The 27028-nt window shown below is 45.3% G+C and overlaps 1 protein-coding gene across 3 annotated transcripts in view; it reads right to left on the minus strand.

Annotated features, from left to right (window-relative positions):
• The window catches only part of TNR (tenascin R), a 409187-nt gene that overhangs the window by 155046 nt on the left and 227113 nt on the right, over nucleotides 1-27028 (minus strand). The window lies entirely within an intron of this gene.

Here is a 27028-nt window from a genome sequence, read left to right on the forward strand (position 1 = left end):
TACTCTACCTTAAAATCAAGGAGAAAGAAATTTCTAAATCTCAGGCTTTATGTCTGAACCAGTAAGAAAATTTGAGCTTAGGGAAAGGGGAGTGGAGCATTCATCTTTGTACCCTTTGAATCACATTATCTTACTAGCTTGACATATAGTAAATACTCAATAAATGTTTATCGAAAAAATGACTAGATGGATGAATGAATGAGTGAATGAATGCATGAATGAATATGAAAATATCTAGACAAGATTTAAGTGTGTGGTAATACTATGTCTGGACAGTAGAGGCCACTATTAACATTTTCCAACATCTGTGCTAGTACTAATCGTTGCAGGGAAAGCCTGGGGCATGGAAAATTCTGTTATCTTAAAGGTTGATTGTAGAGATAAAATTCTGAGATGAATTTCAATGTGCTCTCTCCTCTCACTAAGCCCTTCTTCAGAAGTAGAGATGAGGGACAGTTCTCTCTGCTGCTTGGAGAGAAGGCAAGACCCTACCCTTCCCTAGAATGACTGGTGCTGCTTGAGACAAGTCCACTTGAGACACAGCCCCAGTAGAATGACAATGGCCAAAAACTCCCTTATTGGGGAGTGGCATTTGTGGGTGGCTCAGGGAAAGAGGATGGTGATTGTGAGGATTGAGCATTGGCTAAATGTTGGTCTTTGCTTTTTGATATAACTTTCTGATTGGAGCACTATCAGAAGGCAGTATTCCAGATCAACCACGGATTCAAACCTTCACCGTGGTAACTCAGATAGGAATCTGGGAATCTAGATGAACCCAGAACTTTTCTCTAGGGACAAGCATAGCCTTTTGTCCAAAAAACACTGTTCCAATGAGTCCGGTAGGGAATGGGGGTAATAGCTGTCCTGATTGGCATTCCTCTGTACCAGAACCATTTGAATAGGGTCTAAGGGTTATCTCTTCGGTGAGGCCTTCCTGATACACTGTGCCTCCCCAGTCACACACCTTGCCCCAGGTGTCATCACATTAGATACACTGAGCAGTCAGTTCATTGACATTTTCTGGGTATGTCACTGCACATTCTTCAAGGGAAAAGACAGTTTTTCTTTTCCTTTCTCTTTTCTTTTTTTTTTTTTTTAATCTTTAGATCCCAGAAGAATTAGTGATGGAAGTCCACTAGGCTGCACTGTGATGATCCAAATCAGCTACTAGGATGACCAAATTAACCTACTATTTAACTGTCATGTTATTTATGTCACACGGTTACAGGAAAGGGGAGGAAATGAAAACAGCACTTTCCTTACTTCGCCTTTGGCCTTCACTATGATGACTGGAGAGGATAAAACTTTTCTTGCTGAACATAATGAACCAGAGTTAATTTTATCCGTGTTTATTTTCGGTTCTTCACGCACAACAGGAGACCCTTAATGACCATCCAACTTGTGGCTTATTAAATTTAAAAAGATGAAACGAATTGCATGAACCATAAGCTTATGTGCTACCATAAGCTAATGAGGGAAATGCTGATTAAAGTTTACTCAGCAAAGAACAGTAGCACTCTGTACCCTGAGCAGAGCAAAATAAACGTACATTGAGGGGATATACCATGAAGGTGAGTATCTAGCCTGGTACTTTATAATTATTAGTTGAACATATGAAAAAATTAACTGGTTAGGAACAGTGCAATGGATGGAGATGGTAAGATCCCTCTGTTCACTTCTTAATAGATTACTGGAGTCAAACTCACTGAAACTTCTCTAAGGTTCTATAAATGTGGAGCTAGCCCCAAGAGTGCCAAAATCCAAATCTGCCACCCTCCCTAGGCTGTGTGTGCACACAGACACAGCCAGGAGAGGTACCTAGACCTCACAAGATAGAGATCTCACCCAGTGGTCTCTCATAGGGAAGTCCACAATTCTGTCTTGCAGATCAAAGCTTGCTTTGTCTCTTATGGGAGGAAAAGTTGACCAATCACTCCAAAGGCAGGCGTTAAACTGCTGAGCCGCCCAGGGATCGCCCTGGCCAATCACTCCAAACTGAGCTAGAGGGTGCCTGCAACTTAATTCACTGGGCACTCATTTCAAGTCAGCTTCCTAAGGATTTACTAAATACTCCGTGTAAGCAAAGAGTTTATGCCCATTGCCAGTGGTAAACAGGTAAATGAATAGGCTACCTACCATCCCTGCCTCAGGAGGCCTCACATTTCTACTGGGGGTGGCAGACAAATTAGGAGATGAGTAAGATGTCCTGTGTGGTAACTGCTATGAGGGAGATGCAGTGGGAGCCTAGGGGAGGGGATATCTAATTATAGTGGCTCAGAGTGGGGGATTAGAGGGAGAGGGCTCTTTGAGAGGAAGTAGGGCCTGAGCTGAGTCTGGGATGAGTTCAAAGATTACACCCAGGGCTTTGGGACAATAGAATGGGGCAGAAGCAACAAAAAGGGCCTTAGCTGTAAGACAGTGGAGGTCCATCCCTACACCTGTAAGAGGAAGCGTGGCTAGAACACAGTGGGAAGAAAGGGGAAAGGAGGAGAAGACAGGTAAAGGGTAAACACAGCTGAAGGAGGAAGGGCCTGGATGCTAAGAGTTTGGATTTGACCTTGAAAGGAAGAGTGAGCTACTGTAGGCTTCCTAATGGGTAGAGAAGGGGGATTGTTATTGGATTTGATTCTCTGCTATTAGTTTAGAGATAAGTTGTTAGGATGTTGGATTTTGAAGGGGACAAAACCAGATCCCAGAGGCAGCTGAATGTGGGGGACTGGCAACCAGGAGATTGGGCTTCCAGTTCAGTCACTGATCTCCCCTGAAGTTGGAGGGCTCTTGGCAGCTCACCTTTGTACCTATAGGTACCTTGCCTGGTACCAACAGCCCTCAGGGACCTATTCTACAGAGCCCATGGCCCATGCACCCCTGTGACTGTCATCTCATGGTGCTGTACTTGCCAGTTTACTTGTCCATATGCCCCCACTGGACCACGAGCTCCTAAAGGGCAAGGACCTTTTGCTTTGTTCTCCTCGACATCCCCGATCTGTAGCACAGAGCAGGGCACATAGAAGATGCTCGACAAATATTCTCTCAATGACCAAAGGAGTAGATAAATGGGCAGAATGGTGGATAGAAGGTCACTGAACCTCTCTGAGCCTTTATCTACTTCACTGGGGTATTGGGAAAATGAAAACCATCTCTGTGCTCCAGTCTGATTATGAAGCTCTTCACTACAACCCTCTACAGTCCCTAATGTGTTACTTTCCCTCTCCCCCCACAGCCTCTTGCCCTTCCCTTTTTCTCCTCCCTGTGCTCCCACTGTCTCCTCTTTCCCTCACGCATCTCCTACTCCTATGTTGGTCCCAGTTCTTTGTTTTCCCCAGACTTTCCTGTTGCATACATTTCCTCCCCTCACCTCTGCATTCTCTCCCTCTGCAGGTCATACTCCTTTGCCCTTTCCTTGCTTCCTGGCCCTCTCTCTGACTCCCCCCTGCTTCTTTCCATTTGCTCCTCTGTCCCTTCCCCAACTGTTTTTGTCCTCATGAAATTTCTACTAACCTAATTTCCTGCTTGGCTTTTGCTCCTGGCACTTGGTTCTAACTGACCTCCAGACTCTTCTCTCCATTTATTCTGAACAGAACAAATTGGCAATGATAATAACATGGATGCTATTTCAGCAAAGAAAGGAATAAAGAAGTAGAAGATGTCTTTGAAGAAACCGGCAGGTCAGTTGTGGAAGGAAGGACAGACACTACTGAGTTCATCATTGAGAATACCCTGTCCTTCAATGGAGCTTTGGAAGATTTGCAAGCATATGATGAGCATCTGGAACTGTTCCTTCCAGAAAATAATATATCAGAAGGCAGAAGAATAATTATGTTTCCCTCAATGATCCTAGCAAAGATGTTTGCTCTCCTAAAGGACCTCAAGGCACTCATAAAACTAGGAAAACTGAGTTAAGTGCTTTTTATTAAACCATTAAGAGATTTTATTCAGCTAAGACAAATGTCTTCACTGAAGGATACAGAGTTTGATAGTATAGAAAATACCCAGATGAAAATTTATCTGAATAAATTAGACTGATGCATTTGGCATTTAGGGCTCCAAATGTCTGATTCCTTCCTTCAGCCCCCAATCTGCCAACCAAAGAATGTTCTCTAAGCTGGACTCACTGAGTCTGGGGAAGAGATAGAGAGCAGGTATGAGGAGGCCTTGACAGCGCTGGAAGTTTCCCGAAGCATAAACGTTTTTGTAGGCTAAGATGGAAGGAGTAAGGAATCTGTCTTCTTTCCTCACTAGCCAGGGACTGCCAGCTCTCTCTGGCCTTGTCCGCTTCAGCCTCTGGGAGGCTGAGCAATGTGCCAGGGACCATTGGCAAGGAGGAAGCGCTGTCAGGAAAGGAGGATTCCCAACCAACTTCAGAGCCCTCAAATCTCTGGCCTGCCATGAAATGCATAAAGGGCATGGACTCAGAAAAGACCCGTTTAAAGCTTTCCATTCCCTGCTTTCCCATCACGCTTGCTGGATCCATTGTCATCCTAGAGCAGATTCTTCTGGGGACATCACACCTCTTGCCTTCGCTGTTTCTCCACTTTTCCAAGATGGAAAAAGAACTGGCTATGAGAACTTTGTGTGCCAAGGGATTTAGTATTATAATGTTTATTTATAAGGAATAAAATTGAGCCAGGCACCGCGAGCTTGCAATGGCTCAGACTTAATAATAGTAATAGCTAACATTTATTGGCTATTTACCATGTGCCAGGCACCATGCCAAGCATTTTATATATAATTTCTTATTTTGTCCTCACAACAGTTCTGTAAGGAAGAAACATGTTGTCATCACCATCCTAGGTGATTTGACCTACCCAAGGTCACTCTAAGGCACACTTGTTTGATGATCTTCCCAGCATCCTTTCCTTTGGGGAATTGACTGCTTTCCTTCTGGGAACTGCTCTTTCCTTTTTCCTCTGCCCTACCTACATGGCTACTTTTGGAGTGGCTGTGATTTTTTGTGACTCCTTCCCTGCCAGTCGTGCCTACCCCAGTGCTCTTATGATAATTATTCTCATTTGCTTTGGTTCCCTCAAATTGGTCTCAGGAAAGCAGTGCAGAGTAGTGGATATGGGCATGGGCTTTGGAGCCAGACAGCCTAAGCCTAATCCAGACTCCACTAGCTCCTGCTTGTGTGATCTTGAGCAGGTCACTCACTCATTCCTTGCCTTGTGCCCCAACTGCATCTGAACAATGAGGATATAATACCTATCACCATGATTTTTCTGAGGGTTATAACTCAGGTAAAGTATTTAACACTGCGCCTGGTACAGGGTGAGATTCCAAAAAAAAAAAAAAAAAAAAGTGTTCCTTATTTTTAATACTAATTTTGATTGCCACTTTTGTTATTATCATTAATATTTTTTCTCCTGATCATTTATGGAATCACAGGGTTCTAGTTATGGCTTTCTGGTAGTACCTGGGATTTTAATCTTTCCACCCACAATTCTGGAAATGTTCCTGCTGGAGGGAAGGATGGAGTTGAGTGTGTGGATGGCTGTGAAGGTGTCCATGTGGGGCGGGGTTGAGGGCATCAAGCTGGTGTTTCCTTGCAGGCCTAAGGTAGTTCAGAAATAAGAGCTAATAATATCTTCAAAAGACTTCAGTGAACAGACTGCCAGCCTGTGCAAACTGTGAGGTGGGGTGGGGGAACACAGAGAGCCAGATTGATTTTTAAAAGGCTGAACTTCCAGGCTGTTGTAAGAGGCAGCCAGCAAATGAGAGATCTATAAACCCTGGGAACACACAGTGCATCACTGCAGACGGTGCCGGGAGATGGATTAAGCATTGAGAATAAGTACTTTGCAGAACAAAGAAGTTTTTATGTGATGTCAGAATTTGAAAACTCCCAGAACTATTTTTTATGGGCAAAGTTGGGTGGGAAGAGAAAGGTGGAGAATGAAATTAAATTTCTTAAAAGGATCACCACTGAGGATTAAATGCTGGTTGGAAAAAAGCACTAGAAGCCAGATGTGATTTGGGAATGCAGTGAGGGGCATTGAAGGAGAATAGATTCAATACAACCCTGCCCAGTTTTTCTGCTGGGCTGGGAAATTGATTTAGCGGGAGTTGGGCAGGGGATCCGCAGAGACCCTGCACAGTCTTTGGTGGAAAGTGGGGCAGATTTGATACCAAGACCAGCTTCCCATGCTTCCCAGGCATTTCTCCTCAAGAATGAAACTTGGGTTAGGGCACTGATTATTGATCCCCAGCTACCGCCAACGTTTTAGCATGGGCCAGTGCTCATGTCATTCAAGGATATACGAGAAGAAGAAACTCTCAATCCCCTGCCACTATGGAAAGCTGGCAGATGACATGTGGGGCAGGGAATGAGAAGGTTACGTGTCTGCTGGTCCTTCAAAGGGTGGATGGGGCAGGTGGGGAAGGAAGGGTGCCAGTGTATTGAGGAAAGGCCAAAGATGGAACATTTATGGACAGCTGCGTGGCTCAGTGGTTGAGCATCTGCCTTCAGCTCAGGTTGTGATCCTGGGGTCCTGGGATTGAGTCCCATAGCAGCCTCCCCCAAGGAGCCTGCTTCTCCCTCTGCCTATGTCCCTGATTCTCTCTGTGTCTCTCATGCATAAATAAATCAAATCTTTTTTAAAAAATAAAGGAAGAAGAAGATGGAACACTTAGGATAAAGGAACAGGAATCCTGAGGACAAAGGGGTGTTTGGAGTTCATGGAATTTGACCCTGTAAGTAAATGTAAAGTCTATCCCAGGGAAAGTGAATAAATCATCCAATGTAGCATGGAATGTGCCATGGCCCTAGAACTTCTATTCATGGAGGACCTTAGTAATTTATTTGTTAGTATCTTCACACATATTTTAGACTCCTGTCAACACTCTGAAGGTGTAAGGAAATGATATGATTATCTCCATTGAATGCATAGGCAAGTGAAGCTATCCCAGAAAAACTGAACAGCCCAGGTCACCCAGGATGAGCAGAAATAACCCAGAATCTCTCCTGAATGCCAGCATAGTGTCCTTCCCCCTTCCACCTTGCTCGCAAAGGCCAGGTCCACTTCTGAGTAATTCATGTGCTCCCCAGGCACCTAACCATCCCAAACAAAGGATGACCATTGCATACTACAGATGAAGGTTAGACAGGGTCAGAGCTGCAGTCCTTGCTGGGAAAAAGCTAGGGACTCCTCCAGTCCTCTTCAGGGTTTGTGCAAACAATGTGCTTGTCCCACCCCCCAAGTAAGCATGGTTGCTGAGCCAAGCTGAACTGTGTGTTACCATTGACTTAGGAGGGGCTACAATAGGAGTAGAAATAGTGCCCTCCTGGGGACATGGGTAAGCTCCTTCCCCACCCTGTGACTGACCACCCTGGAAGGCCCAAAGGCCTGAAAGCTCAAGGGGAGCTGGTTAATTATTTGAACTACACATTTTCAATCCACAATATATGGGCTTCTTATAACATAATAAATTCAAATAATTCATTTCCTATTTTGTCACAAAATCCTTCTAGCATGTGGTCTCCTGACTTTACCTGTGTACTGCTGAGAGAGACCGAGCTCTGGTGAGTTCCTCCCATTCCCATCTGGGAAAATAGAACCCCAGAGTAGGAAAGCAAATGCCTTGGGATCACACAAGTTAGCAGACATATCTAGACCGCCTGAGTTTAAATATGGCACATCCTACCATTGCACAAGTATCCACATAATTGTGTCTAAATTTCCAGGCCTAGATTTTTAAACTATAAGCTTTTTGATAGTTGGTTCCATGAATTATTTAAAAGTTGCATAAAGGAAGGTCACTCCTTGAGGGTCAAGGGCCATTGATGACAATCCCATAAGACCTCAAATGTAGGCTTCCCAGTAACCACTTTCAGGACTAAATTTGTTTTCCTGCCCAATGAACGAACAAATTACATCAAATTTTGGGGGACGAGAAGAGAGCACTTATTTTTCAGTTTTTCTTTCTGGAGAAACCCCGAGTTTGTTTTGTCTGTTGTTTTTGAATATTGCAATAGTGCTGGTATCATTTACAAGAGTCATTTGGTGATCAGATTGCATGTCTCCCTTGTTTAGATAGTTTTGCAGATGGATCGGCAGTTGTTCACATACAGCTGTGCACATCTGGCATGCAGGTGTTTTCTGATAGGCCAACTTGCGTACAGAATGATCTCTTCTGGGAATGAAAGCAAGAAATTGCCTAAGGCCTCAGACAAAGCTGTCCATGAGCAGGGGCACTGATTTGTCTCTAACAAAGATTTTCTGAGAACAGTTGGGCAAGATGATGAGCTACACGTGCCGAAACAGGAGGGGAATCGCAGAATTCCAGTCCTCAAAGGCAGGTGTGTGCCAAGGCCCGAGGTAGTTTCAGAGGCTTGAGATGGTCTGGAAGGTTAGTCAAACTGCTCCCATGAATATTCATGGTGACTTTGAATAGACAATTGGAATTTCTTTAAAAAAAAAGTCATGTGGGGGTGTGTGTGGGGAGTGAGGGTTACGAGTGGAAAAGAGGTACAGGGCCGATGATTTTTATAGCTGAGTGATTGGTACATGGGGTTGTACCAACTGACGACTCTGTTTTTATGAATTTAAATAATTTTCTGTAATAAAAAGTTAAAAACAAAATCTGTTCCTGCATATGGGCACCCAGAAGTACAGTTCATATTTTTAGGCCTTTTATTAATTCCAGGTAGCGGATGGCTTTGGGCATGCAGGAATGGACGCAGGCAGGAGGAGGAGCGAGAGACGGGGTGCAGGGCCGCTCGCAAAGCAAGGGCGAAAGGTGGGACAAGAGAGAGGCAGAAAGGGAAAGAAAAAGCCAAGAATGGACTTGGCCTCTTACTTCCCTTGTGGCATGTTATTCTCTACTGTACCTGTTAGGAAGCAGGCACCTTTTTGTCTTGCATCGCGTTTGTCCCCAAACACTTGGCAGTCACTCCGAGGAAGGGAGCCTGTGGTTTCATGAAATACGACCAGAAAAGGGGCTGGTAGAAATCGAATGTGCACCAAAGCCACATTAGGTCAGAGCTCCCACCCTAATCTAGGGTGTGACCAGGAAAGAGAGAAAGGTGACAGAGAGAAGGTGACAAGGTAAACACAAAGCAAGGCAGTTTTGGAGGAAGTGCTCATCTTCCGGGGAGATGCTTACCAGGGCCGTTGACTTACTTAGGTCCAGAGGAGGTGAGCCTGCGTGCTTCGGCTGTTGGAACAGGCCCGGCCCCTCTATGCAACTGGCTCTGCCCTCACCCACAAAGCGAAGGCCATCTCTGGCTTGTTACACCCTTAATGGGAGAAGTGATGGCTACATTTCCAGCCAGGACAGCCTCTGCCAGGCTCCTTTCCCGACCTTTCCAAAAGCACAAAGACTCTGAACTAAGTCTGTGAGTGGTCTTTTCCATTCCCCACTGCCAATTGGGTTCCAGGGTGAGCCCCCTCTTCTTTCCTACAGAGATAGACATACTCGAGGTTCAGGGTCTGAGAAGGAGGTAAGAGCATTTGCTGAGCTGCCGGGAGAGCATATGGCTGCATGGCTGCAGACAGCAGTGGCAATTTGCAGGAGATGCCTACAATGCTGAAGCCCGCTGTGCACACTAGTGTCAGGGGCACAGCCCGAGCAGGGGCTGGGTGGCAACTGCCTCTCTTTTTTTGGAGTGGGGGGGCTGGCTCTGATAACTGCAGCTTTCCTCTGCTATCAGCCCGCTGCCCCAGCTTCCTCCTCCCTCCTTCCTCCTCTGTCTTGTGCCCCTTCACTGGTTTGGTATGAGCTGCTCCCCAGGCCTAGTGCCTGGCCCCAGAGGGCCCCAGCCCCTCCCCCCTGGAGCCCCCCATCAGCCCTTGCACAGCTGGGCTCTCTGGGGATACGGCTGCTTGGGCTGCAGTTCTGTGGCACAGGTGGCCCTGGCAGATGCAAGTTCTTTCCATTCATGTGGGTAAACCGTAAACATTATATTAAAATATTCATCACCAGGGCCTCTGGCTGAATGTTAATCTGGGGTGGGAGCTGATTCGTCATCCTCAGCGGAGCACACAGTGCCACTGTCACTGTGGCAGCAGAGTGGCCAGGAAAGGTCGGCCTAAGTGGAAAAGCATTGATTTTGCATTTGCTTTTTTTTGGGGGGGGGGGGCGGGTGAGGTGGGGAAGAGGCTTCTGGCCAGAGGGACAACCCATCCACCTGGGGAGGACGGCATTTGTAGAGCACCGCTGCCGCGGAGCCGGTGGACCTGGGCAGACCTATAGAACACACGGGTGTCGGCTGCAAGGCTCCTGGTTGCCTCTTTATCACCTTTGTATTTATATGTCCGGCTGTGTCCTGAATACTAAAAAGTCCTGTGGCTATTTAAACACCAGCTAGCGATCCATTTGTTCTGTGTTGTTAAGGATTACGTGCCATGTACCTGCTTCATCTTGGCCATTGACACCTGGGAGTCCTGACAGAGTCTGGACAGCGCCGCAGTGATAGCAGACGGAGGAAAATCTAGCTTCTTTCTCGAGGAGAGATCGTTGGAAGAAGGGGGCACACTGTTCTCAGGGTCTAAAACATTTCAGAGGCAGGAAGTTCTTCCCCAGAGCTCTTATCAGGCAGTGCTTCCCTGCCTGCCCTTGAGAATTCAGTCAGTGTAGACAGAGACAAATACACTGTGGACTGTGCTAATTAGTCAGGTCAAAGAGCTATGGGAACCCAGAGGAAGGAGTGATGATACCACATGGTAGAGAAGATGTTTGGAGGGATATTTAGTAGAAATAAAATCTCCTAGGTGGAGAGAATAAAACCAAATACTTTATCTGTCACTGACCGAGTACAAAGCACTACTCTAAATACACTAATGTGTATTTACCCTGCATGGCAAGTCTATGAGGTCAGATTGTTACCTCCAGTGTATAAAGGAGAAAACTGAAGCATGGTAAGAGTGAATGACTTGGCGAAGGATCACACTAAGTAAGTATCGGAGCTTGGATTTGAACCCAGGCAGGCTGGCTTTTCACTGTTTTACTGTGTTGCCTCTAGATAAACACAGGATGTTCGAGGAGCCTGTGAAGAAATCAGTATGGCTGGGGCCCGGGGATTGTGTGCATGAGGAGTGGTTATCAAGCTGGAGGTAGAGTTGGGCCAGATGGTAAAGGAGCTCACGTGATTCAATCTCATCCTACAGAAAATGAGGCCAGTGGCAATTATCTTCTGCCAAATAACTCTGGTCCCTCCAGACTCGGCATAGCTCTTACTGGTCAACCCGTCAGTGGCTCTTGGCTGACTCCTCTCCACACTCTGCATTCCTTGCTGAGTAAGCCCTCCACACAGATTCTCCAGAGAAGGGCTCTAGACAGTGCTGATCACGAGGAGTTATTCTCGCAGTTCCTACAGGGTCTACTCTTTTTGATGTACCCAAGAATTGCGTTCATCCCTGTAGTAGTCTGCTTGGGCTTCCACAACAAAATACCACAGGCTGGGGATGCCTGGGTGGCTCAGTGGTTGAGTGTCTGCCTTTGATTCAGGTCGTGAACCCTGAGTCCTGGGATCAAGTTCCACATCAGGCTCCCCTCAGGGAGCCTGCCTCTCGTTTTGCCTATGTCTCTGCCTTTCACAGTCTCTGTGTCTCTCATGAGTACACAAATAAAATCTTAAAAAAAAAAAAAAAACCACAGGCTGGGTGGCTTAAACAACCAAAATTGATTTTCTCACAGTTCTGGAGGCTGCAAGCCCAAGATGAAGGTGTCAGCCCGGTTGCTTTCTGATGAGAGCTCGCCCCTCAACTTGTAGACATCTGTCATCCTGCAATGTGCTCACATGACTTCTTTTGTGTGTGTGCACAGAGATGGGGGGTGGGGGGTGGGAATGGGGCCTTAGGGGTGGGGAGAAGGAGCAAGCTCTCTGGCGTCACTCTTCACTAAACTTATCATGAGGACCCCTGCCACTGGCCATGACTTCATCCAACTCTGATTACCTCCCAAAGGCCCCATCTCCAAATACCACCACAATAGTGGGTAGGGCTTCACTATGCATTTTGGGAAGACATAAACATTGAGTCTGTTACATCCACGGAGGACCCAGGTGTATTACCTGCTGCATCCCAGGGTGTGGAAGCAAAGGCAGACAAACTTCTGAGTGGCCTGAAATATCATAGCTTCTCACGTCTCCCTTCTCCCCTTCCTTGTCCTCCTTCCTCTTCCCCTCTCCCTCCCTTGCTCCCCCTCCTTCTTTCCTTCCTGTTCTCCATCCCTCCATCCCTCCCTCTCTCACACACAGATAAATACTTTTGATTTTAAGTAAACAACCATATTGACACAGGCACTTGCCATTCCTTATACAAGCAAGTCAAGGTAACCTCCTCATTGAGGTCATCTGAATTCCCTCTCTATATGCCTCACAGCACCCACAAAACATTTCTACATGTTTGTTGTTTGCTTCTCTGGCTGGACCATGAGCCCCTCAAGGGCAAGGACCCTGGCATACCTGTATTTTTAGCTCTGCTACTGGCACTGTGCCTGTGGCTCACAGTAAGTGCCACTAGAATGCTTATTGAGTAACTGAATGAAGATATTCTTAGGACACAAAGACGTGAAAGATGATCCCTTTGATGTACTGGAAATGGTACTGGGGGAACAAAATATAACTAAAGTCACTAATTTCGATATTCCCCAATTAGATTCAGGACCAAGTCCTGAGAACAGCGCCACCTGCAGCCATCCCGTGGGGCACTCCATGGTCACTGCTGGCTGGCTGACTGAGCTCACACAAGAAGACCAGGTGATGACCATGACGTCATAAGTGCCACTTATGCGCGCTGTGACCCAGGGCCTGCATCAGGGGTTTTACACAGGCGGCCTCATTAATCCTCACATCCCCAAACTGTGTCTTCCTTGAACTCAGGAAAAGGAGCAGAATTAAGAAATCTCGCCGCAGTCCTGAATATTACATCGTGTTCCTTCCCTAGGGCCCATCACTGAGCCACCGAGAGACACTGGATTGCACTTCAGGCGAGCATGTTGGCTGATTCCTCCTGGCTGATGTTTAACATCCTCCCCACCTCAAGGCATTTTGGAATGAATTTTCGGAAGTCTTTGCATTGTTTTTCCACATAGGGAAGTTCATGTTCTGGTGCATTTTCCTGCTATTAAAATAGAAAGGCTCATGGCTCTTACTTTTTGAGTGCCTTGATTCTCACGGATCCCGTGTCTCTGTGCTATTTTTAGACTCCCATATAGATGTGACTAAAGTCTGCGGGAGCAAATCCATCTCACTTATTTAAATACCTTTCACCAGGTACTCCCTGACTTCTCCTTGTTTTCCCACCCTGCCAATCTGTGTGGATGTGCTACATATGTCTCTCTAATAACCTGGGTGGGAGCTCGGCACACGCAGGCTCTCCTTATTCTGTGAAATAAGCAAAGATTGGAGTGTTGGCTGGCACACGGTCTTCTTGGTAACTTGGGGCTGCCATACGCAGGAGCTTCCCTGGCACTGTTTACTGATATCTCTCATTTTCTGTCTTGCTGGGATCTGGGAATACTTTAAACATTCAGCTCGAGGTAGCACTTAGCATTTATTAACTGCCACTTCTGTGCCAGGCACTGGGCAAGCACGTCCATACTCACCGTCTCAGTAATCTCACCACCCGTGAGATTATTCTGTGAGTCGAAAAATGATCTGCATTTTGCAAACAAGAAACTGAGGCTCAGAGCTTAAATAAACTGGATCAAATTCTCCTAGCTATTTAAAGGGCTATTTAAAGGAACAGGGGTTTTAATCCAGCCTTTTTAAACTTTATACACATCTCTAAAGGGCCTACTAGGTTCTAGGTGCCACTGAAAACATGTTACAAATATTAATGCATTTAGTCCTTATAATCATACTCCAGGGTAGATACTGTCTGACGTTAACAGATAAGGAAACTGAGGCACAGAGGGGTGAAGCGCCTTGCCCACATTTATCCAGCTGGTAAATGGTGCTGCCACACATTCAGCTGCCTCTCAGCTCCTGGACTTCCAGGAGGGGGGATTCCCATGGAACAAAACTCACCAGAAGGACCCCCCCCCCTTCTCTGAACTTCTTAATTCTGACACTAATTGCTCAGCTGCCTGAGCATTCTTCTTTTCCTCCTTGGCTCCTTTTAAGAGTCCTTTGGGGGAAAAAATAGTACTTAAAATCTAATTTTCTAATACATGCACTATTGCTGGGCACCCCTTTCTTTTCCTCCACTTCTCCTCCCTATCAGGCCTATAGGAGCAGAAGGCACCAACGCCCGGGAATCATGTGCTCCCCCACCAGCCCTGCCACCCCCTCTCTCACTGTCAATTTCAGCAAATGTCATCAATTTGAAAGGCAAGGGACCAGGAAGAATGGATTTTGAATTAACTAGTTCCAATAATCTGATATTTTTACTGGAGCATGACAGGGTGTCCAGTTAGCAGGGGAACAACAGTTGCTTCCATTTGTGCATTCTCTCAGATAAACCAATATCTGCTTAACAAGGTTTTTCTGTAAAGGGTGATCAAATAGGTCTTTGTGTGTCACGGGGGTTCCAGGCCTGGATCCTGATACCTGGGCCAGCTGCTGATGGGAGGGGTCCTGAGGGAGAAATAGGCTTCCACTTTAGGTAAGAATACATGCTTCTGGGGGATCCCTGGGGCTCACATGCGTTCTCTGCCCTAGTCTTGCATCAGTACCATTAGAGGGTCCCTTGGTGCCTTCAGCGCTCGCATTAGGTAATAATCACTAGTGCTTAAACCAAACAGGTCCTGCCGGGGTCTTGTCAAAGCCCACCCACCCAAAACCTGTGTGAGCGCTGCTGGGGTATGCAGCTGTTGTGAGGAGTGGCTGCCGCACGGCCCATGTGTTCTCCATCCCCATAGGCCCAGCAAGTCCTCACTGAGGGTACGTGAGCCTAGGTGACCAGGGAGCCTGCCAGGGTGGGGAGGGTGTGTAGCTGTGTCTGTCCCACTTCTGTCTTCTATGTGCCACCTGGGTGCAGGAAACTCCAAGGACTGAGGGGTGGCGGAGCCATAGACAGAGGAGCCTCAGAGGCTCAGTGTCCATGAGGAGGAAGACTATAGGCTGATGAGGAATACCCATATTGGGCTGCTGGGAGAGTGTGAAATAGACTTCTATTATGGGGTGTCTCCTTGCGTTGGTACCTTGTGTCACCCTAACTGAGGCATCCTCTTCAATCCTTCGCCTCTTGTTTTTTTCTTCCTCATTAAGGCAGGGGAAGCTCCAGGCCCTAGTTTGAAGCTCAGCAGAGAAGGGTTGCGGTGAGGGAGAATTCACCACCCGGGGAGCGTGTAGATGCTGGGGAGCTAGCAGAGTGCAGGGAAAAGGGGATTTAAAACCTGGCCGTATTGGGGCATTCAGGTGGCTCAGTTAGTTAAGCATCTGCCTTCAGCTCAGGTTTTGATCCTGGGGTCCTGGGATCAAATCCTTTGTTGGGTTCCTGGTCAGCAGGGAGTCTGTTTCTCCTTCTCCCTTTGCCCTATACTCATGCTTGCTCTCTCTCTCTCTCACATAAATAAAATCTTTTTAAAAATGTATATATAAAACCTGACCACATAAAAGTTAAAATCTGAGTAGTAACTTAAGTGAACTGCCTGTCTGGTGTGGCCAATTACCACGCAGCACAAATGACTCTTAGTATCATCGTCTATCACTAATATGTACCATAAGAATGAGGTTGTAGGTTGCATTTGATTATAGCATTAAACTCTGTTTGCTCAACCTTCTGTTGCTCATATTCGAGCCACACTTTATGGAACAAGGTCATCTGATCATAATTAAAAAGAAAAACAACAACAACAACATAGGAAACATAAACCAGAAGCACAAACCTACACAGGCTGACACTCCACAGGGCTCATGCCTTGGATTCTAGCTTCTTCAGGGTTGAAATTGTATGCAACACAATCTCCAATCATGTGTTTAGTGTGGAGTTTTTTTGTTTGTTTCTGTGGTTGGTCTTCCCTTTCCAAATATATACAGAAGAGGCAGAAAAATATTTCTTCGGAGTAGAAATTGGGAATGGCACTGTCCTCCCCTCCAATTAAAAATAACAAAAGAAAACATGCCTCGTGAGTAATAATAATAATTATGGTAACAATAACTGACATTTTTGAGTATTTAATGTGAGCCTGGCAAAGCTCTGAGAGCTACATTTGTCAAACGTGGGATGGTGGAGCCGGGCTCTCCATGCAGGGGCGACAGAGGGTAGGGAGAGGCGGGTGGGTGCTGACCCATCTTCTCCCTGACGCTTGATCTATCATCTTTGTTTCCTCTGTACTCCCAGCTGAAGTTAAAAGCTGAGCAAGTTTTGTATTTGCTGCCCTGTTCAACTCCCTTCATACCCTCCCTCCAGGAGCCCTACCTCTGTGCCCTGGTCTTTATAGGCATGGCAGGCTTCCTTGGTAAGCCTACGGCCCATACTCAGAGTCTGCCTCTGTACTAGGCCCTTCCTCCATGACAGGCTCTTCTGAGGAGAGATGAGCAAGTAAGCTACCTCTTGTAACGTTCCCTTTAGAGCCTTCAGTGACCTGGTTAGTGTGCCCTCCAAGTCCTTCTGGAGTGGCACAGTGATACGGATATGAGCTTGGGTGAAGGAAGACCCTATATTATTTTAGTGGCATCCCAGCAGAAAGCACACCTCTTGGTTCTGCCCACCTCTTGCTTCCATCCCGCCTCTACTCCCAGGCAATCCACTACATAGCTACCGTGACCATATTTTCAGAACTATAATGGAACTCGTTTGACAAACACAAATTATGGTGCAACACAACAGAACAGTTGAGAGTAAAAGCACCCCAGAAAATACCGTGCCTGTGATTATGGTCACTATGCAGGTGCCGGCAGCCTTTTCCACCACAAAGGACAATTCTGACTACACAAGTGACCTGCCACATGTCTCTTCTGCCCCCAACATGGTGACGATGCTCGTTCCATGACAGCCTCAGTCTTGCTGAGACTTGAACGGAAATGGAAGCAATGGCCTTGGTGGAGCTCGAAGGCTGCCTTCACATCGCTTGCATGTCATGAATGAGTCAATACCTCCTGTGGGCTGCCGGGGGTAGTTTAGCTTCTGTGACAGACCAGTCACTTTGGTTTCTGGATACTGAACATTGAGCCCAGGGAGTTGCAGGCAGATTCTTAACTTGCCAAAGGGAAAGCTCAAACAGGAAGCTCGGGCCTCCTCAGTTTCTATTTTCCTCATATGGATGTAGAATTTCTGAGTGCATCGGTGCTTGGGAGGGCCTCCAAAGCCCGGCGGCTCTGACCTCGCTGCAGATTCCATAACCCCAGGACCCTGTAATAAGCCCAGGTGAATAAAAGTTGTGTGTTGACAACAAAGGATGCTGGGAGGAAGCAGTCTGGGCAGAGAAGAACCAAGGCTGCGCTGTTGCTGGGTGACCTTGGGGACAAGCGTGCATTTGACTTCTGTGCCTCTCTGCCCGACTCAGCCAGATCTTTGTTTTAAAAGCAGAACCAGATGCTGCCTCTGAGATCAGCTTCAGGGCTGAAAATAAATTAGGAAAAGAGGGTTCCATGCAGGGAGGCAGCAGGGCAAGGAATGCAGCATGCCCTAGAAAAGCCTGATTAAGACCACGGCACAGAAGGGAAGTTGCCCAATTCAAAGAGTCTGGACAGAAGAGGTGTGGAGCAGAAGGCCGTCTAGCCCTTTGCCCGGCTTTCCCCTTTTAGCTAGTACTGCCAGCTAAATGGGTTCTTGGCAAAGATATTATCATCCAGTACTGATGGGCGAAGAAGAAAAGCTGAGCCAGGCAGAAGGGCAATAGGTTTGTGCTCCAGGTTAACCGAGATTCCAAGATGGCCTCCAGCATTCCCATTTCCTTTTTGGGAACTCTGGTAGAGTGTATGCTACAGGTACTCTGTTCAGACACATCCACCTCCCCCCCAGCCCCCAAGCTGGAATACTAGCTGCTGAAGGCTCACAGCTATGTCCTTCACTGAACATTGCCCTGGGACACAAGACATTTCCTCAACCAGGGTCCCCTTTCCAGTCCTTTGCAGGGACATAAAAGCCTGTCCCCTTGTCTCAATTTGGGACAACTCAATGAGTTATTCCAGCTCCACAGTATCCTGAAGGGTTAACTGAGGCTTCACTGAAGACCACGTTTGTCACCTCTTCTCCCGGCTTAGTCCTGCCTTCCTCACCTCTGTAAAGATCTACCTACCTCCCAAGAGTTCTCCCCAATAAACTTTGAGCATGCAACTCTCTGGCTCAAAGTCTGTTTCCAGGAAAACCAATCTAAAGCAATGAATAGCAGTTATCAAGATACACACTCAACATCACTAATCGTCGGAAATTGCACATCAAAACCACAATGAGATCTTACCTTACAACTGTTGACTATCATCAAAAAGACAAGACATAACAGGTGCTGATGAAGATGTGGAGGGTTTGAAGGTAGCAAAGAGTAAACCATAGGCATGGAGGACATGATCAGATATGCCCTTGATAAAGCTTACGAAGGTTGCAGATGGATTGGGCATATTAGATAAATCAAGGACATCCTTCAAGTTTTTTTGAGGAGTTCTACAATCATTCCCTAAATATTAGGCCACAGCTTCAGTGCCAGTCACAGAATCTTGAAATGTAATCAACATCTGCTCATGCAGCTCCCCGGGTGGCCACATGTGAGAGTGAGAGAGAGCAGGATGCCCCGTTGCAGCTGTGTATGGGTGCATGCAGGGTCTTTACAGACAGGCTCGGTGCCATTGCTCAGAATGATGGGGAGACCAGAGCCTTGGACAGAGACCCTGGGCCATGGCTGAAAGAATGGAAGGCTTTCTGAGATGAGAAGGTCCAGCTCAAGAGGCTTATAGTAGGCTGCATTCCAGCAGTGTAAGCTCTAAGAGGGTCAGGGCTTATGCCTTGGCACTCTGGAACCTGCAGGCCCGTGTTCTTCTTCAGTAATGAGTTATAATAGCACTATTCATACGGAAGGAATCAATACATTTTGGAGTATTATATTATTATATGTTATCTATAAATTAGGTAATATATATGAGAGTACTTGGTAAATGGAAAAAGAGCTGTATAGATGAAAGGTATTATGTCTTCTTCTATGGTATTCATGTAAATGAGCCGATGGGGATAACCGTGTTCTGGAAACTATAAATTCCTGTACAAATGAGAAGCTGCATGATTAGGTACTTCACAAGGTACCTGAAGCCTGGGGCGGGCAGGTCGGCTTCCATTCTGCAAGGGCAGCTCTCTCCCAGCAGAAAGAGCACTGTGCACAGAGTGGGTGGGCTGAAATCTCACAACGCTCCATTCACAGAGCTGTGGAATAACAGCATTCAAGCTGAGCAATTTGCAGAGTAAATTAAGGGGAATAAAATTTTTGTAACAGATCCTGGAAAGAGGGAGGAGATGAGGAGGAAGAAGGACGAGGCAGAAATTTTTAGCTTTTCTTCTCTTTTCTTTTCTTTTCTTTTCTTTTCTTCTCTCTCTCCTTTTTTTTTTTTTTTTTTTTTCCGTAGTCTGTTGCATGATGAAAAGTGTGCTGGCAATCAGACCCAGGCAAAACCGTGCCCGTGTGGGATGCCCTTCTGAATGGGATGTCAGGGTTCCATGTTACCATGGGGCTTCTCATCTCCAAGGCTTATCCTAAGGTGTAGTCCTGATGGTGGATGCTGTGAGGGCCTCGCAGTGGAGTGTACTGAGAGGGCCGATATCTGAAATGCTTTACACATTTCACACTGTTTCACCCAGGATGAGGCTGGTCTTAGAGGAAACTGGTCTTTGAAAGGAGTTTCATTTTCTAGGGTAAAAATTCTCCCTTGGGTTGGGGGGTTCAAGTGGTGTCTTAATATTTCATATCATTGTGATTATAGCTGTCACTTTGCAATCAACTAGTGCTGAAGGAATGACTGCTTTTTACAAGGCTGGTGCTGGGCACTTTACACACATCATCTCTTTATTCCTCACACTACTACAAGGTATATACTGTAAAGATCTGATTTATAAGTATGGACACTGAGACTTCAAAAGGGTGGATAATTCCTCTGCCCCAGAGGAAGAGGCAGGTCAGCAGTTAAACAGCTCACTGGAATCAACCCTTTGCGCAGTTGCCACCATCTTGTATGTCCTAGCAGTGTGTCCTAGACGCTGACCTGCCTGGGCTGTGACCCAGATCCTCATCCACTTCTTGCTCTGGAGTTTGAGCACAAGCTCTGGCCTGTGCTGCTGGTCCCAAGGTCTGCTCAGTGTCTGCACATCTGCCCTTTGCTCCTTTGCTGCTGCTGCTTGCTGCCCATCTAGATGCCGAAAGAGCAGCTCCTTGCTCCACACTGTAAGAGGAAGTCTCCCCACTCTGGAGTTATCTCTGGATCCCCAGGGAGAAGAATGACTGACCAGCTGAGAGGCAGCTGAGTGATACCAAAGGGTTTTCAGAACAGGTGGGGGAACTGATCCCACTGTGTATGTTCTTATCCCTTGTCCCTTCCATCTAGGATATGCTGGGGCCATTTCCACAACAGGCAAGCCAGTCAGGACCTCACTCAGCCTTAGCACCTCAGTGTCAGAGGCCAGAGATGTCACAGAGATGTCATGTTCATAGGTTGAAGCAGAAGTTTAGATCCAGTAACGATGGTACCCACACCTGAGCCAACGCTTCATCAGTGGGCACAGTGCTGTGGTGAAAATGCCTGCATTTGAGTCTGGTTCTGCCATGAGTTGTCTGTGTGGATTTAGGCAAGTTCCTTCTCTTCTTGGGACTCAGTTTTTCTGATCTGCAAAATTATAATTCCTGCCTCATAGGATCGTTGTATGAGCACGCAGGAAGCAGTAGATGGAATGCATCCTGTGAACAATGGGTACAATAACCGTCCATGGGGTAAGATGGGAAGGAGAGAGGGATTGGGAACCACCCTTATGAGGGCCATGCTGCCCTGCAAGGATGATCCTATGAAGGAATGCAAAGTTATAGAACTCTTCTTCCAACTTTCTGAATAAACCTTAAAACTCCCAAACACTGTTTGAAAAGGAGCTGAGTCTAGAGTGTCCGTCTGTAATATTGGTTCGGAGACAAGGTGTTCTCTATCTATTCCTTCCAAACTGTTCATGGTAGTCGTGAGCACTGTGGTGGCACTATATCCCAGGCAACATGCTAGACACTTGTATTAGCTCATTTAGTCCTTGTTATAGGCTGAATTGTGTCCCTACCCCCATCCCAAATGTATATGTTGAAGTTCTAATCCCCCATTAACTCAGAGCATGACTGTATTTGAAGATAAGGTCTTAAAAGAGGCTATTACACTACAATTGGGCTGTTAGTATGGGTTGTAATCCAGTCTGACTGTCCTTATGAGAAAAGGAGATCAGGACACACGGAGAGACACCAGGAGTACACATGGACAGAGAAAAGACCATGTGAAGACACAGTGAGAAGCTAGCTAGGCCCTCGGCAAGCCAAGGAGAGAGGGCTCAGAGGAGATTAATCCTTCCAACACCTTGATCTTGGACTTTCTTATTTCCTTTAGGACTGTGAGGAAATAGTACATGTTCTTTAAACCATCCAGTGTGTCACCAGTTGTTATGGAAGCCCTAGCAAACTAATACAATGCTCACAATGAATAGTGAGGTAGAAAATATTAGCCCCATTATCATTCATTTATTCATCTGATGTAAATTTGCTAGGTGCCCACTCTGAGCTCAGGACTAAGTTAAGTGCCAAGGATGTGGTGATGAACTAGACACAGCCTCTGACTTTGGAGAGCTTAAAGACAGGAGGACTTGTCTGCAATGGAGACAGGCAAATCAATAGACCATAGCAGTGCAGCAGGGATATGTGCCATGGTGAGGAGTGTGAGCTCTACAGGACCATAGTGGTGCCAAGGGTAATGGAGCCACGTCTGAATGGGATAAATGTAGTCTCCCTGTAGATCCAATCCTTCGTGTGGGCAAAGACCTTGTCATTGTTCCATGGATAAGGATAGCTGTGCTAGCTGAGCAGCTGCCTCCTCCTCTGCAATGGTGGGGTGCCCCACTGGAAGTGAGCAGGGCCAGTGTGTGGGGATGGACGGACTATGACTTGACCCACATGTCACAGGAACTTCATTCAGCAGGTTGCTTGGGAATCCTGATCTCAAGGATTCTGAAAATCAGTTTACCTGCAGACCAAATGAATGATGATCCTCCCTCTTCTGCTTTCCCAGGTATGAAATCTTCCACATGGCCATTAGAGTTTCTAAAATAGAACCACAACTAGTGGTGACTGAGCATTTCTCTGTGCTCACATGGGTTACCTGGTATCATCACCTGATGGAGTCTGAAAGTCTTCATGTGGTATGTGAGGCCAGTGGCAGCCTTTCTCTACTTGTAATCTCATGTCTGGCCTCTAACTTTCCACCTTTTCTGAGCCCCTCATTTTCTCCTATTTGATGCACATCCCATACCTTAGACTTGTACAACCTCTACAAGTCCCTGCCCTCTTGTGTCTCTATAACATTCCTCAGCCTTGAATGCTTTCTTCATCTATCCAGCATAACAAACTCTTACCCACCTTCAAGACCCTGTTCCTTCTCATTGTTTTCCTGCAATACCAGATACTTCTATTAAAATATCTATCATAATGCATGGCCTCCAGTGTATTTATATGTTTCTGTCCACCACCAGCCAGAGAGGTAAAAAGGTTCTCTATCATCTTTATCTGCAGGACCTAGCACATCAGCAATACAAATTAGACACTAAACAAATGTCTGTGTAGATCCTTCCTTCCTTTCTCCTTTTCTTTTGGTCTCTCCCTCTTTCTCTTTTTTCTTTTCTTCTTTCTTTCTTCTTTCTTTCTTTCTTTCTTTCTTTCTTTCTTTCTTTCTTTCCTTCCTTCCTCCCCTTCTTCCTTCTTCCTTCCTTCCTTCTTTTATTTTCTTTTTCAATTCTGGTGTTTTGATTGGTTAAATAATTGACTCTATTCTGATCAGTTAAAAAAAAAGAATGTGTATCTTATTTCAAATCAATGTAGTTTTCCCCATTGCTTTCTCAATTGCCTCAAAGCTATGTGTTGCTCTTTGCAATTATTCTTCCGAGGGAACATATGGTCGTGTCCTCTATTCTATTCCAGACAGCCCAATCTTCTTATTTCTCTCCCAAATCCCTGCCGGTTCCCTTTCTTGTCTTTTCTCATGCCATTTCATCCTACTTGGGAGGCCCTCTCCTACCTACCTAAGACTATCTTATCCCTCAAGGCCTATAAGCTTTGCTTCTCAAAGTATGGTCTGTGGTCCAGCAGCATCAGCATCACCTGTGAGCTTGTTAGAACTGCAATTTCAAACCTCATTTAGACCTACTGAATCAGAAGCCACATTTTAAAGATCTCCAGGTGATTCATATGCATATAAATTTTTGAGAAGTACTGCTCTAGAGCAGGGCCCAGCAAAACTTTTCTGTAAAGTTTCTGATAAACTGTTCAACTCTGCAATTGTTAGCACAAAAGCAGCCACAGACAACCAGCAAATAAATGGTTGTAGCTCTGAGCCAATATAACTTTATTTACAAAAATCAGGTGTCAGGCCTTTTACCTATAATTTTCTGACCACCCCCCTCCATTTCAACACCTTTGGTTTCTATAATGGAAAGCCTTTAGTGTGGTCCCCCATAACCCCTCCTCTGGGTACTCACACCCTGTGTGAGCTAGATTTCTTGATTCACTTCTTTTTTTTTTTTTTTTAAGATTTTAATTTATTCATGAGAGACAGAGGGAGAGACAGTCAGAAACACAGGCAAAGGAAGATGCAGGGTCACTGCAGGGAGCCTGGTGTAGGACTCAATCCCAGGACCCTGGTATCATGACCTGAGCCAATGGCAGACGCTCAACCACTGAGCCACCCAGGTGCCCCTTGACTCACTTCTAACAAATAGAATATGGTAGAAATGATGGAATATCACTTCCAATGTTAGGTTATAAAAACACTGTGGCTTCCTTTTGGGAGCAATCTCTCAGATTGCTACACTCTCAGATTGCTAGCTCTGGCAGAGGCCAGCTGCCATGTTGTTACACACTGGTAAAGAGGCCCACATGGTGAGAAGCTGAGGACTTCTGACAACCGTGTGAGCAGGCTTGGAAGCACAGGCCCCTCCAGTTGTCCCTTGTGATGACTGCAGCTCCAGCTGGCAGCTGGATTGCAACCTCACAAGAGACCCTGAACCTGAACCAAGCAACTAAGCTGCTTCCAGAGTCTCTACTCACAGAAACTGTGAGATAATGATTATTGTTTTGACTTACTAGACGGTAAATACAGTTATGTGCCCCAGACTACTCCCTTGTATCTCTAACTACTACAGCACTGTTAGAGTGAGTGCATGAATAAAACCATCTCATGCTGTTCTCTAATGATGTGGGTGAGTCCAAGCTCCAGAAGTAGATTACATATTCTTTGAATGAAGGTACAGGGACTGTATCTTATAAAGTAAATAGACATTTGACACTATTTTCTGAATTAACTGAGAAGATTGTTGTTGTTGTTGTTGTTGTTTTGGTTTGGATTGGCTTTGGTTTCTTATTGGAAAACCAGAAGTCATTACTTGACTGAGGCAATTGTTTCTGTTCATCAATGTCTGTTTTTTCTGAGCCTGCATAGGGACTATGGTTTCTCTTACCAATTGAGTTTTTACCTGAAAAAATAAAAATTAAAAAAAAAGAACCAAACACCTGAAAGCTTTTTTTTTTCAATTACCTTCTAAGGTTACTTAAGCCAAACTTTGCTATAGAACTCATTCTTTACACTCTTCTTTTTGAGTTCCTAGATGAGAGAGAAAATGGTCCTTGGATGATAAAGCCTGTACCTGGTTATCTTTGAGAAAGTGTAATCCACTGTATTCTGTTGCTTCCAGTTTTTCTTTTGCTTCTTGATTTTGTTGGTTCTTATCTCCTTTTTGTTATTTTACGGTTGCCTGGGTACCTAAAGAACTCCTCTCTTCACTCCCATTTCAAGTTTGTTCATGGCAACTCCAAACTGCCTTGCTTCTGATGATTGGCTCTAGGAGTGGGCTTTTAAAAGGGGAACTTTCCCAGTTGACTCAATGGTGTGGCCCAGCAGTAACCCTAAAGAGCTAAAAATTCACCCTGTCTGATTTTGGTTTGAAAGGGCTGTGTTTAAACTCTTTCTGACTAATGAAGAATGGATGCTTTGTTAAATGTAGAGATTTCTGGATCAGGGGCCATCTTGTACTGTACTTTAAAATTTTTCTTCTTTTTTCCTGTAAATGGAGGAAAGAGCTAAAGTTTTCCAAATGATGGAGATAGGCTCTATGGTGTGTGTGTGTGTGTGTTTGTGTGTGTGTGTGAAATCTCAGTTGAAAATGTTTCAGTTTCATCCCATAAGTCTGAATTCTTTATTTGATTTGTGAATTATATCCTCATCTTCAAAGTGCACTTGGTCTTAAGAGCTGTGAAGACCTTTGCACAAAAGTGAAGACACCACAAGTTGCTATCCACATGTGTAAAAACTCTATATTAAATATATTTTTGGGATCCCTGGGTGGCGCAGCGGTTTAGCGCCTGCCTTTGGCCCAGGGCGCGATCCTGGAGACCCGGGATCGAATCCCACGTCGGGCTCCCGGTGCGTGGAGCCTGCTCCTCCCTCTGCCTGTGTCTCTGCCTCTCTCCCTCTCTCTGTGACTATCATAAATAAATAAAAATTTAAAAAAAAATAAATATATTTTTGTCCTGATTCACACCAGTTCATAACGTCAATCCTGTGATGATTGGGACCTGTAATTGGTGGTCGCCAGCACTATTATTATCATTTCAGACCCCCTTATGGGATAGAGGTCATTGTGCCAGGTTACTGGTTATGGAAACCAAATAATAACCATAGTCAAATACAGTTTCTATAACTATAAACTACCAGAAAACTCTTAATCAGATCCACTGGGAGGCTGCAGGAAATTGGGTTAGTATCTAGGATTCCAAATCAAAACCAGTATTAATCAGTCATTGCAAATGAAGTATATTCTATAAAACCGAGGTTGGCATACTTTTTCACAAAGGGCCAGATAGTAACTTACTAAACACATGCCTGAGTTTTTCTCTTAAACTGACAGTATGAGCATCAAGAGAACTGGTGGGTAGTTTTTCTAGAAAGTTTAGGAAAGCATGGTATTTATGATGCACACACACAAAATTGTTTAGCTTACAATTTATACAGAATGCACATTAGGACTCATTTAGGATTACTAAAAGCAAATTAATATTTATATGGCAAAAATTCTACCAATATGGAAGTGAGTATCACACTTTTGCCTTGCAAGAGTAGACATGATAATTTTGTTAAACAACTTGCTGCCATCTAGTCAATTTTTACTGCCAGTCGAACCTGAGTGTGGGCCTGTGGGACCCTCAGGATTGGGTCCCATTGGGTTCCTCAGCCTCTGCTTCTTCACACAAGTCTCAGAGCCCAGTGCAGTAAATGTATGATACTATAGAGCTTGCCGGCTCTCAAAATGGCAGAGTATGCACAGCAAATTAATTTAAATAAAGCATGTCAAATATTTGCTTCGGTTTAAATTCACAAAATGCCATTTCATTAAATTGTGTTTTCATTTATGTTATGCCAAAGCTTTCTTTTATTATTTTAGAAGTTAGAACGTGTAGAAAAATACAGTTTTAGAATAAAACATTGTCATGATAAAGATATTTGAACCCTGTAATATTGATTTTATAGCAGAATGATGGATTATGAAGTCTAAGGGGTTTTTTTTACTGTATTTAAAATAAACATTCATAGACAATATCTATACACCCTCTCCCCATGATGACCTGTGACAGCTGCCATTTGGCATCTCTTAAAAAGTAACACTTCTGGTTTTTAGCACACCTTGGTGTGAAGGGTAAGGATTTGAACAGACTACTTCTCACTCAGCCAAATCCCTGGAGGTTCTCCTTTCCTTCCTTAGACCCCCCCAGTGAGATGACCATGGACTCTCCTCTTAGAATGGCACAGCAAACCTGAATTTTGGAACTTTTTCCCAGTATCATTTCTGGTATATGTAGATGTCTTGTTAAGCTTGACATTATTATATCACATTTTGAGGGACAATGACTCATTCATCCCTAAAGTCAATAAACCTAT

Source organism: Vulpes vulpes, chromosome 13 (assembly GCF_048418805.1).
Source record: "Vulpes vulpes isolate BD-2025 chromosome 13, VulVul3, whole genome shotgun sequence".
Lineage (NCBI taxonomy): Eukaryota > Metazoa > Chordata > Mammalia > Carnivora > Canidae > Vulpes > Vulpes vulpes.